The sequence below is a fragment of the Cryptomeria japonica genome, chromosome 10 (assembly GCF_030272615.1).
Source record: "Cryptomeria japonica chromosome 10, Sugi_1.0, whole genome shotgun sequence".
In the NCBI taxonomy this organism is placed as follows: Eukaryota; Viridiplantae; Streptophyta; class Pinopsida; order Cupressales; family Cupressaceae; genus Cryptomeria; species Cryptomeria japonica.
Genome location: NC_081414.1, coordinates 225,205,185 through 225,219,226, shown reverse-complemented (window position 1 = coordinate 225,219,226; position 14,042 = coordinate 225,205,185). Strand labels below are relative to the sequence as shown.

At 40.4% G+C, this 14,042-nt stretch overlaps 1 protein-coding gene across 3 annotated transcripts in view; it reads right to left on the bottom strand.

Moving 5' to 3' along the window:
• LOC131034874 (exocyst complex component SEC10b) overlaps nt 1–14,042 on the bottom strand; it is a 147,387-nt gene that overhangs the window by 107,862 nt on the left and 25,483 nt on the right. The gene's annotated exons all lie outside the window — the stretch shown is intronic.

Below are 14,042 nucleotides of genomic sequence, written 5' to 3'. Positions count from 1 at the left end.
GTCCCCTGCGCGCTTCTCGTGGTAGGGTTTCCATTTGGACCCATTGATGGCAAGTCTATTTTCAATGGCCATCCGAAGACCTGGAACCATAAATTCTACAGGAACCACGGTCTCCTTCCCATACATAAGAAGAAGAAGAAGAATAAAGATTTTGAAGGTTGTGGCCTTCCACACAGGGTTCCAATCATTGCTAACACCAATGATCTTGGGATTATCTACGTCATCGAGGTTTGGGGTGTCTCCCTTCCAATATTCTTTGTATTCTGGCAGGTACACCTCCTCTATTACTTGCTCTGGTTCCTCTACTTCGAGCCTGTAGCTCTGGAACATTTCGTAATCCTCCATCTGCCAGTGGAAGAGCCCATTCAATGACCCCGTCTCATCCTCGGAGCACTCTCCTAGTTTGAGAATCCCTTCGTCGTTGGGCTCCCTGCAGCCCCGTCCTTCGTTCCCCAGGTCGCCTTCTCCTTCACCCTCTAATTCTGAAGATGATGCCAATTCCTCACTAACCAACTGTGTCCCGAGGTCTATGATAAACTTCCTTCCTCCATTCTCCATAAACAGAGTGTTCTTCTTCCAGTTGTGGGTGGCCTTGGCTACCACCAGCCACCCTCTCCCTAAGATCGCATCATACCCTTTTTTCTTTAGTGGGATTACCACGAAGTCCAGTATGAACGATTGTGTCCCGATGGTAACTTGCTAGCCCATCAGTGTCCCGATGGGTTTGATTCCATGCTGATCTGCTCCCAACAGATTGAATGTAGATGGCCGCAGCTTCCGCCAGGTTTCTTCTGGAAGAACATTCACTCCTGATCCACCATCGACGATGGTATCGATTAAAATGGTGCCAAGGATACCCATCTCCACAATGGTCGAGTTCCTTCCAGTGTTAACTGCCAGCAGCATAGGGTCTATTGCAGACCCCCCAGAAACATCTGGGCGGTGCTTGGTATTGGTGCGTGGTTGGGAGAGATTATTCAACAACGCCATTCATGATTGAGGCATCATCTGGAGGAGGTCGTGTACCTTCACAGGCACTCCAGTTTTAAAATTTGATTTAGTATAGCCTCCTCCGCCTCCGATCGGCTTGAAGTACCTGTCGTACCCTTCGCCTTCGCCCTTTCTTGTATCTCTTTCTCAATTTCTTCCCATGCTTCCCGTACCCTTCACTTCTCCGTCTCCGAGTCCAGGCACGTTGCTTGTCTGGCTTGGGCGCAGGTTACGACCAGCGCTTCCTCTTCTTTGGTTTCCTCAATATTGAGCAAGTTGACGTCGAACTTCAGGCAGCTGGCGTCTTCGTGGTCTCCTGGTCCGCACCATTTGCACAAATATTGTGTGGCCTCTCCCTTCGAGCAGTCTTGGGCGAAGTGCCCCCACTGGCTGCACGCTCTGCATTGTATCATTGGTCGGCCTTTGGAGTCGTATTGGATTCGGCTCCTTGTATTGTTATTGTTGTTATTGTTGTTTCGTCCTCCCCACCGGTTATCTCGGTAGCCTCCCGATGTTGCATTGTTGTTTGCCTAGGAGCTGCTAGTACCGCCCGATGTAGTTGGTTGTTCATGCGTAAGCAATACTTGTTGGTTTTGTGTTTTCATGTTGTAGGGGCATTCCCTGGTGGGATGCCCCATCAACTGGCATATATCACAATAGGCTTTCTTTGGGCAGGAGCCTTTCGTGTGGCCGTCTATCTTACATTCCGTGCACCAAAGCTCCCCTTCGTCGGTCTTGCTCGGACCTCCCTTCATAACCTTCAGCTCTTTCATCATCCTCAACAGGTCCTTCTACAGGGCTTGCACCTTTTTGCCGGACTCACCATCGCTGCTACTTCCCTCGGAAGAGTCATCAGCCTCGGACGAGCTATCCTTCTTTTTCTTCTTGGATGTCTTGGTTTCGCTCTCGAGATCCATCGCTCTATTACATGCATCGTCGTATGAGGTTGGTGGAACAATTTTCATCTTCTTCCGGAGGGAGCATTTCAGTCCCTCCACGAACCATCTCTTTTTCAAACCATCCGCTGGTTGACTCTCCATTTTCCCCAACAGTTCCTTGAGCCGCCGACTATAGGCTCGAACCGTCTCGTTCTTGTTCTGCTTTGTGCCATAGATTTCGGCTACTATTTCATTGTCGTCTAGAAGTAGGCGGAACTCCTTCTCGAAGGCTTTCTGCAGTGTGTCCCATGTGGCCACTGCAGTTTTATCGATATCCGAGTCCCAGTCGATGGCAATTCCCCGTAAGGTTGCTGGAAATTGTGTTACCCATCCGTCCTGGTCGATAACACCGTTCGTTGACCATATGGTTTCGCAAGTGTGGCAATGGCAGACAGGATCTTCCTTCCCGTCGCCATTGAACTTCGGCAACTTTTGCTTACTTGCCATCCCATCGCTGGGTCTCACTCCTCTGGTGCCTTGTGTGCTTGTACCTAGTGATCCTCCAACTCCGCCTCCTGCACCTGACCCTCCACTCGTGGGTCCTCCGGAGAAGGTTGTTGACCCGAACCGAACAAATTGTCTCTCGTACGGTACCCTTGTGCTCCCTCGGCACTGTCAGTCGTACCGTCACCTTCGGTCGTCTCCCTCTGGTTGTCCTCCGAAATGGACAAGTTCTTTAGGTCTCTGGTAGCGTCGATCAGGTTTAGACTTCGCCTTGTTTGTTCCACCAACTCTTCGCGACATCTTACCCTACGGTGGTATTCTGGCGAACTGTAGAGTTCTCCTTCGGCACCCTTTGTGACTCCTAGGTTCCCTTCAGGCAACCCTACGACAGTGCAGAGAGTGTAATTCTCTTCGTCTATCTCTGCCTCTACAACCTCCGTGACACCTCCTGGGTTCCCTTCGAGCAACCCCTCGGTCGGTCGTCCCTCGGCAAGCTGCCTTAGCCTACGCCTTTGTTCTATTTGTTGTCTGAGATTCAATGCTCTTTGTGCCACTTCCCATTTGTCACTTTGTATCTTTTTATTTTTGTCCTTATTTAGTATATTGGGCATAAATCACTTCCGTACATAGCAAGCACACACCATGTACACAAAAAAAAACATTTATTATTTCCCTTTCAGCTACAATTTATGTCAACATTGCGTCAGGATTATTATAGGGTTCAATTTACCCTTCGCCTCTTGCCATCACGCTCTGCATCCCAACAACGATTGTTTTCTACGTACTGTCGGAGAACATATTGGTGTCGCTCCTCACGGGCAATCTCCTCCAGGCGGGTTTGTTGTGCCAATGATGCCTGTGCAAGCAACCAAGGGAGGTGGTTCATCAACCGATTCGCTGCGGGGCTAACTTCCAGTGCGGTCCACACTGCACTTGTTGGGACGTCAACCTCCATGGCCTCCCTTTGGACGTAGGTCTCGATGGCCACCTGCAGCAAGATTGAGAATTCCCTCGTTGCAGTGTCTTCTCCGTCGTAGAGCTCTGTTTGCGCATCGTCGGCCTCAGGGTTTATCTCACCAACGGGTAGGCCCATCGTGTTCATGCGCCATCCACTCCTTCCTTTCCCGAGTATGTCCCTGGCAACGGCGCCAAATGTTTGCCACATACGGGTAAATGATTAAATGGAGAAAGTAAATGCACAGAACATAATGGAAATATTTTAAAGAGCCAGTTTCTGTATTAATTCAACAGTCCATGTACATCAAGTGCTTACAACATTACACCCAGATACGACTATGATGATGCCACTACGAAGGAAAGGTATGCAATATATAATACCCGAAGGGGTGCAACCAACCGTCACGTCCAACTACCCTTCAAGACGACTAACTAACTGACTGCCGTAACTCATTATTACCGACGACAACATAAACATAATATGACAACATAACATAATGATTATTCCCGGCAACACTAGTTTGGCTACTTTAGATTAATTATTTCAAATTCAAATTTTGAATATTGTAAAATAAATATATTAAGATGTCAATAGTGATTAAGCAATATTAGAAAGAGAGAAAATACATTGATATCCACATATAACAAAAAATAGATCAACTGGACTAGGATGTACAGCAGATACAATAGCAAAGAAGTAGGGCAAAAAATGGAGGCCCTGGACAAAACACAAACCAGGCTAACCCCCAAAAGGCCAAAACAAAACAGAAGGTATCATTTGAGGAAAAAATCGGCAAATCAAAAGTATAAGATTTTTTGAAAAAATAGAGGTTTAAACAAGAAAAATATCAGATCTAAAAAAACATATATTATTATTAAGTTATCATAATATATAATTATTATTATAATATCATTATAATACAATAATATAATACAATAATATAATAATTATATTATATTAATATATTATAATTATTAGATTATAATAATATACTATTATATTATAATAATATAATTATAATATAAACATGGTTCCACGATGATGCGTCCCCCCAAAATAATTGCTCGTTTCCGAAACAAGGACGTCCCTGAGACTTGGGGACGCTAGGAGAACATCCCTAAGACATGGACCACCTCCACCATGCCTCCTCTGTCGTCCCCAAGACGTTTCCCTCTAAGAAGGAACATCTCCATTTCCCTTTGGAAATGCCTAAAAGGGGATGCTGAGGCATCGTCGAGACTCCCAAGAGTCCCTCAAGCCTAAAAGGGATGCTTTCAAAGTGACTAACCTAACCCTAATCCGACCCCAATCCCCAAGGCCTCCAAAAAATGATAAAACAGACATATGATCTCATTCCAAACCACATAAAATCAGTGAGGAGTCTGAAAGTGAAGACGAAAGTAGCTTAGTAGTGAGATTGAGCTGGAAGGAAACCAAACAAGCTAGAATTTTCTTCATTATTGTAAGAGGAAGAGGGCATCAAGATTCAACACTATGACTCAAGATTAAAGGTAGGCATTCAAAACCTTATTTGTTCATTGTTCATTACAACTGTTATGATTAATGCATGATAGAAAACCCTATTGTTTGAGATTGAAAAGTGAAAACACCACCCCTTTTTGTCTTTATTTGTTGTTTGATGATCTTACGTTTGAGTTTTCATTGTTCACTGTTTACTTCAAGTTCAAAATTTTAAATTCATCAATTTGCATTGCTAATTTGCTACAGCAATATGGATATATTCTTTTTCCCGATATTTTGCATTATTTCTCTATTGAGAAATACAACGGCAAAAATATAATTTGAATTTCACTTGTTTGAAACTTTGAACCACGTAATGAATTGATTTTTGAAACTTATCCACACCCATTTTTAAACTACTTGTTTTTAATTTGACAAATTATGACAGCAGCATACAGGTTTTCTAATTTATTTATTCAGTCATTGTTTCTTGCAGCATCATTATCATTATGAGTTCTCACAGCATGAGTAGGATGAGTGTCAAGGACAAGAGGTTGAAGTAGAAATTGACAGTGAAAGTGAATCATCTGATGATCCTAGCATAGAGAAAATGGTGGGTGGGGTGGTGACACTAACACTCAAACTGAAAAAAATTCTATTGGGAGTCAAAATTATAGTTACCCTTCTCAAATCCTGCAAAAATGGGCCAAGGGCCCCTTTGATCCAAAGTGACCTTTAAAATAATTTGCATCCAAGTTACCAACAAAGGCCGGAACAAACAGAGGCACTAGGTTGTGGAAGTTGTAATGTCCCCTACTAGGAGGCTGCCAATTCCTGTAACTTAATAATAGTTCTGATCTAATCTTATCGATGATCATGTCACTGGATGCTTTTGATTCCTTTCTTTTATATCTCTCAATGTGAGGGAGAGGTCACACCTCTTAATCATGTATGCCCTTTGGCAAGAGACATACCCTTTCACCACTAGCACCCTTTGAAAGAGTGCAGCTCTTCATTATTTCTGCCCTTTGAAAGGGCCCCAACCTTTCACAATCAGATCTGCACTTCTGATTCCCAAATTATCCCCTTCTCAAAATGAGGTTCTCTTCTCCCTTTTATATCCCATGTTTAAGGGAGTCACAACTTTTCCTTCCGTGTCTTTTGACCATTCATTAACTTAATTAAATTTTAGTTATATTTAATTATATTATTTTACATTTTAATTTAAATTTTATTTTTATTCTTTTCTATTTTAATATTATTATTATTATTTATTATTAAATTCTATTCCAAAGTAGGGGCATTACAGAAGTGCAACATGTGTAAATTTGGATGGTATGGCAGCATGACTAGAACTAATACTCACTTCCTTCTTATTTGAGGCAACGGAGTAGATGTATGCAAAAAAATGGAAGAAGGGCAGAAATATTAAAATTTTGGGGTTGTAATGAATAAGTACCTACATTTGCTACTTTGCCACAAATGGGTAGGGGTCATCAAAGTTCTACAGTTTGTACTTCTACATTGCGAAGTCTCAGCCTACCAAATCCATCTAGTTCAGGGGCAACTCAACCTAAGGGAAAATGTAAGAAGACTAGTCTTGCATCTTCACAACCATTGGCACATTTATTCAACAAACAAGCAAAGGATGAGGCAAATGATGCCAATGACATTCACTTCCATGTGGCTCGCTCTCCTTATTATAAGGATGTTGTGGCAAAGATTAAAAGGTGCAACCATCATATGTGCCACCAAGGGAGACTAAATTGAGGAAAACAATCTTGGATATAAACAATTTCAAGATTAAAAATTTTAATCAAGAAAATAAAGAGTACCTAGCTCACAAGTGGATGCAGCAGAGTCATGGATGGATGGACAACCATTAAGCATCGTCCACTCACCAATATCATGGTTACATCTACAGAGAGCCCTTATTTCCTTAGGGCTGTTGATTGTTTAAGCCATTGCAAATATGCTCATTTTCAGTTCTAGATACTCAAAGATGCTATAGAGAAGGTTGACCACAAAAAAAACCGGTGTAGGTAGTGACAGATGTGGCCCATGTGAGAAAACTTGCAGAGAAGTTAATTGAGACAGCCTATAGACATATTTGGTGGACTCCTTGTTGTGTGCATTTCATGAATAATGCACTCAAGGACATGGGTAAAATCAGCTAGATCAAAACAAATGTCAATGATGCTAGAGTTGTGCAGATTTTATCTACAACCACGACACTTCACATGCACTCTTCAAGTCCTTCTCCAAGAAGGAATTCTTGAAACCTGTAGAGACTAGGTATGCATCATACTTTATTCTCTTGGAGAGTATACTTAAGGCATTGCAACCAACGGTTGTGACAGAAAAATGGAATTGGTGGCCTAAGTCAAAGACATAGCAAGGGAAGAGAGGGTGAAGGAGGTGGTTGAGAGTGATGTCTTTAGGGTTGATGCCAAATATATTGTCTCCATTATTACTCCAATCTTCAGAGTTATTAGATATGGAGATAAAGCACCTTCCCTCGGAGAAGTGTATAAGAGCAGTGATTCTACGCTTCATCAAATGAAGGTTGTTGTGCGAGAGAAGGACCCCACATTGCAATCCTACACCATGCATATTCAGCTAATCATTCATCCCAGATGGGAGAAGCTCAACGCTCCCTTACACATGGCTGCCTATGAATTGAACCCGAAGTGGTATGTGTAAAGGTTCGGTAGAATTACACAATACAAGATATTGAGGTGAAGGAATAGTTTGCGAAGGCCATTTGGAAAATGTATGATTCTATACAAGCCAGCTTGATTCATACAAAAGGGACAAAACTGTCACTCTTTGGGATATTCAAAGGTGGCCAAGATAGATCTAAAGACCATGACAAAAGAGGACCCCAAGTATAGTGGACTATGCATAGGCCTTGATCTTTTACTACTACTCTAGCCATTCGTCTATTGTCCCAAGATTCTCGTTCTTTTGCTACTGAGAGAAAAATTTGATCTAATTATAGCTTCATTAACTCCATTAAGACGAACAGGCTGACTTCTAGGAAGGCAGAGAAGCTTGTGGTTGTACAAAATGCCTTGCGATTCATTAACCGCAACACACGTACAAAGAGAGTCCAATAGCTAGATGGGATGTAGAGCCAGAGAGAAAACATTGAATGATGATTATGCTAAACAAACAAGACTGATTGGTATCAATGTAGATGAGCTTGAGCATGTGGAGTCCAATGGTTCTAGTGATGAGGAGTTTGGTGAGGAGCTTTGGGATGATTAGAGGCATTAGGCCATTAGCCAACGACTCATGAGACATAAGTAATTAGTATTGCTATTTAGTATTTTCTATTTTGTTTTGAAGTTTGAACATTGTTCAATGTTGATTGTAATCATGAATAATCATTATGAAAATTTGAGAATTCTTGCTGCGATATGATATTTTGATTTTCACTATTAAAAACTAGTTAAATGTTAATAACTCAATGTCCAATGGAATCATTGCAATGTGTTTACTTATTCCTTATACATCTTTTTATGACTAATTTTTCAAGTACTTGAAATGGGTGACTGGTCTTGACCTGTTGCACAATTGCCTTGGATTGGAGATATGGCAAGCACAAGCTTGTGATTCTCAAACAAAATATATTAATTAATTGCTTCAAACTTTCCAGATGACTGAATGCAATCCAATGGCATGTAATGTCCCCAACTAGGAGGCTGCCAATTCCCAATGATTAACATACATCACTATGCATTTGAATCATATTAAAATAAGAAACAACGAATGTTCCTGTTGATGTGTTTTTTACGAACAAGTCAACACAAAATAAAATACCAAGAGTATCTTATCCTCTCTTGAACAAAATCTCTCAAATGCTGAAGATTAGCTAAAGGATCACTTGAGAAGACTCCAAGGTTCATGAATGTAGGGTCACTGCGTGTGGATAAGCTCATCGGTTTGATGTGATTATGTTGGAATCACAAGGGGACTTACATTCGAATGTCTGAATGCTTGATTTGCTAGAACTTAAGTCCTATCTACTCAATTGGAAGATAAAAAAGAACAAAAGAGGTAGGGTTTGAGAGAGTCTATTCTAGGCCTTAGAATGTAAGAAGATAGATGAATAACTAGGTGGAATCCTACTGAGGGAGGTCTCACCATCAAGCTGAACAATTTGACACAAGCTCAGTGCAATCTTCTAAGGACATTTCAAAGATGTTCAAATCAATACCATCAAACATCGATTACCATTCAAGTTAATGCATAAGAAATGAATATAGAACAATTCGAAGTTAAGCTCATATCATTCCATTTGACCACGCAAGGCTCACTTACAATCAGTAAGAGGCTAGTGGTATGGACAAAACGGATTCCACATGAATACATTCAACAAATTCTTCCATTCAATCTAATTATTTATCATCTAACGTGAAGATCCAACAAAAAACCATGCACATTGTAATGAAACAACACACTTCACCATAACTTCAATGAAAATGGAGTTCATTTACAACTTAGGCAACAATTTCTGCCTTCTCTTCCTACTCTACACTAGCTTCTATTCTACTCTCTTAGGACTATCTATTGACTATTAGCTATTCTACTCACTATTATTACTAACTATTCGCTATTAACCTTTACAAATGAAGAGCTTGAGCTTTATATAGAGAGCTCATTTACAACGAATGGCCAGGATTGATTCTCCATCAATGGCCAAGATTTTACAATAAAAACCCTAATTAGGGTTTGTTACAACAAACTTCTCCTTAGCCAATGAGAAAATTACATTCAGAAAGTGTGGACCAATAGATATCAGGGGTAGGTGCCTCAGAGTTTGTGCCATCACTCGTGAGTCAGGTATGTTGCATCTAGACATGCTGATGTGGAACCCCTCTGATTGGTGAGTGGTGACTGGGGTGGGGTGCCACCTCAATTTGCTTACACTTTGTAGACTGGATAGACTCACCTCTTGAATACTCAACATTCTCTAACTCGCTCAAAGTAGTGGTGATGGGAATTATTGATGTAGCTGAGTCCTTCTTCTATCTTTTCTTGCTTGCCTTGGAGTGATTGTATGACTTCTCCTTAACACTCCTCTGATTTCTTCATACCTCCAGGGTGTGGTGAGAATCTTTGAATATCTTGAGATCTTCTCCTCCTTGATGTTTTTGTATTTGCTGATGAAGCTTCTTGAAGGCATCCTCCTTGTATCTTGACCTTGATGCTGGAATTCTCTCCTTGAGATCCTTGTTCCGATCTTCCTTCAACCTGGCCCATTTGATCTCTCTACTTACCTCCTGCAAAATAAACAATTGGGCATCAAACATAAATGGTATATAACCCTTACAGATTATCATTTTGACTTAATTCCTCATTCTGATTTTATGTTATTTTCTCTATATCTGATCAAAAGAGTATTGATAATAATCAAGGAACTCGTTATAGCTGAAGGGATTTTGCCTTGCTTTATGATTAAATTCTCCTTCCTTAATGTACTTCGCTGTCTTGAATTTGAAATTTGCTGATTGCTGGAGAAGTTCGCTCAACCTGCTAACAAAATTCGCTGATGGAGAAAGATAATGTTTTGGTTTGATGTTAAAATGATCTTTTGAGCTCCCTTATATATGTGACCTAGGGTAGAGATGTGTCTTTTAGGATGCAAGGCCGACTTGGTTTAGTGTAAACAAAAATGTAAATTATCTTCCTTGATGCTGGCCGACTTAATAAATCATACACTCCCTTCTATCAATTCCAATTTTTTGAATTAGTTTAGGCGCCCAAATGCTTGCCTTGTTGAATTTCGCTCTAGGCCTCTTGCAAGGTACATATAATTCGCTTGATGTAATAGTTTTGCTCTACGTCCTTCCCAAGGACAGGACCTATAATTGAAGTTCGCTCATCGTCCTTGACAAGGACAGGACCTATATCAAAATTCGCTTGATGACCTTTGCAAGGTATGCTATCTTCACATCAATTCGCTTTATAGCCTTTGGAAGGACAAGGTCAAGACAAGTGTTTCACTCCATGTCCTTTCCAAGGACAGACCCTATATAGTATTTTCGCTCTTTGTCCTTGACAAGGACAAGACTTATAGTGCAGTTCGCTCTGTGTCCTTCCCAAGGACAGGACCTATAATGACATTTTCACTCCATGACCCTTCTAAGGACATCTCCAAATGATCAAGTTATCTCTTGGACCACGATAAGGACAAGGCATGATTGAAAACAAAGCTTGCTCTAAGACACTCAAGTTCACTCTAGACCATCAGCAAGGACAAGGCAAGCAGTTCACTTTGGACCATCAGCAAGAACAAGGCAAATAGATGATTTCGCCCAATGTCCTTTGGAAGGACAGGACCTATATAGCAATTTTCCTCTAAGACCCTTCCAAGGACAAACTTTAAATATGGAATTCAGTCTATGACATTATGGAGGACAGGCCCTATAATAAAACTCGTTTCATGCTCTCTCCAAAGACGAGGTCTAAAAGATTCGCTCCATGTCCTTTGGAAGGACAGGACTCAAAAAACAAAATTTGAGGTACATTACCTTAGTCAAAATTTTTCCCTTGTACCTTAGGAAGGTACGCTCATGATGAAAATTTTCGCTCTTGTTCCTTAGGGAGGTACACGACCTTGTTTATGGAGAAAATTCAATCTAAGACTTTTCCAAGGTACATCAATTGGAAAAAATTCGCCTTAAAGTCCTTCTAAGGTACACATCTTCAAATTCGCTCTAAGGTCTCAGTGAGGTACATAATTGGCAAAAATTCGCTCAAGGACTTTGGCAAGGACAAGAAACAAGTTCGCTCTGGATCCTCTCCAAGGACAGGGTCAAGGTAGAGAGTTTGCTCCAGGACCTTAGCAAGGGCACGGTCAAGGTAGAAAGTTCGCTCCAGGACCTTGGCAAGGGCACAATCAAGATAGGAAGTTCGCTCCAGGATCTCTTCATGGACATCAATTTAAAATTCGCTTTGGATCCTTGACAAGGACATTCGCCCTAGGACCTTAGCAAGGTACATGACAATTTCTCTCTGGACCCTTCGAAAGGTACGGGAGTCTATGTCCTTAGCAAGGTACTTAGGCAAATTTTGCTCTAGTGAGGGAGAAAGGTACTCATCCTTAGGAAAGACTCTTGACTTAATCCTTTTACCTGACTTTGCTCAATTTGTTCAATCCTCAAGTCTTTCACCCATAAATCATTCTTGTAACATGCTTGATGACTTACTTCACTCCATCCAAGAGACCAACTTGACATGATGACCCTCTAACTACTTGAAAAACTCTATCCCTTCAATGCAAAGATTAACAGCAAAGATTCTAAGACAACCTAGAAAGCAAAAAGGACTAACCCTAGAAAGCGAAAAAGTGGGGATCCCCATTTGCAACGGAGCGATGTGTGAATACCTCACAACAGTTCCATAATACATTTGACAGTTAACCTACTTAAGCCCTAATTCCTTACTTCTATCCTAACATCAACCCGAAAGAGGATGGGGAATTACTTGTCATAGGGCGCTTGGAAACCATCTACAAGCAGGCTCCCTCAAGGCATTGGGAATGCATGTTCATACCCATCTCAGGACTCTCCCTCAAGGCATTGGAAATACATGTCCTTACCCATCTTGGAACTTACCTACCTTGTGAGGATTTACTCTGCCTCTCCCTACACAACATCAACCTCTCCTCTTAAGGGGTTTTAGCAAGTGATTAAGGAATAGGCTACGAATCTATTAACTTCAATGGATTATGAATAATTAGGAGTATATATATATATATATATATAATACAGCATAACTGATATATATAAATTCTGATTACACCATTATACACTGTTATTTATACTACGGCATACATGCTAGATCGTATATTGGTCCCTTTATTCTTAGCAGCATTCATTTATAATATTCTGTAAATCAGTGTGGATCCATAAGTAAGTCACAGCATACCTTTTTGCTGTTATACAATGCCTACCCACAATAATATATATTTTATTTCTTCCTGATCTCTTTTTGTGATCGGTATTAAATATCTTTCTTCCGTCTCTTTCCCAAATTGCCTTCCTGAATGATAGAACCTGCCTTCTTCTATGGTATGTTTGGAGTGATAAGTCTCTTGGTAGAAGACACATATGGCCCTACATACTTGTCTTACTTTATAATAACTATTAATCGCACCTCTTGGTTATAGTTAACGCTTGAATTTCTTATCGATCTTGTCTTATGATGATTGCAGCCTTTCATAAATAATGATCGTTGTTCATCATTATAACTGGTAGCCAATTATAATCGATGTCACTTATTCTAAAGTTCTATCTAATCATCGATAAGATATAGTTAAGGGATGTGATCAGGTCACTGTTCTGAGTCTTTTCTTATTCCTTTCTTCATATCCATCGCACTATTACCAATGCTCATTGATAGTTAAGTAATTTAGTCAACCGCTGCTGTATTTCTTCTAACTTCATCGGTAATGATATAATTGCAGCTCTCCTTAACAGTCTATGATCACTTTGATAAGTGGGGGTCAAATTTGATCATCGATGAGTCATCCAAGCTGGTCTTGATTGATGCTTGAATAATCTTCTGTATTATATTAACACTATTACATGACAGATCTCTTTAAATATAGTCTTAATTAGTAGTTTTTATTAATATCCCATATCTATTGCTACCTTGGTCACTGAAGATAGTTGACTTCATCATGTATGCTTCTTGCAATTTTGTCTCTTCAAAGACTTCACAAAATTGCGGACATCATAATTAGGGTTTCAAACGAGGGACACAACATGGCAACACCAATGGAAGCGGGGACAGTTTTCTGATTTGATGAATCAGGAAAGGTAAGTGACACGCTGTAAAGGAAATTGATAGGTAGTATTATATATCTTACCCACACCAGACCAGGTATATGATTTTCAATGAATATCTCCCAATATTCATGACAGAACCTTGAATTTTGTATTTGAAAGTAGCTAAACAAGTGTTGAGATATGCATGTAGTGTTCTGAATTATGGCATCAAGTATGCACAAAATAATCATTTCTTTTTGACAGACCATGCATGCAGATTTTGTAGGATTTATTGATAATTGCAAGTCAATATCTGGATGTACATTCCACATGGGCTCAAAAGCTATCTCTTAGGATAGCAAAAAACACTTGACTACCACTATTTTATCTACAAAAGCAGAGTAAAAAGTAACACAATGAACTATATGCAAAGCAACATGGCTTCATTAAATCTTGAGCAACACATGCATA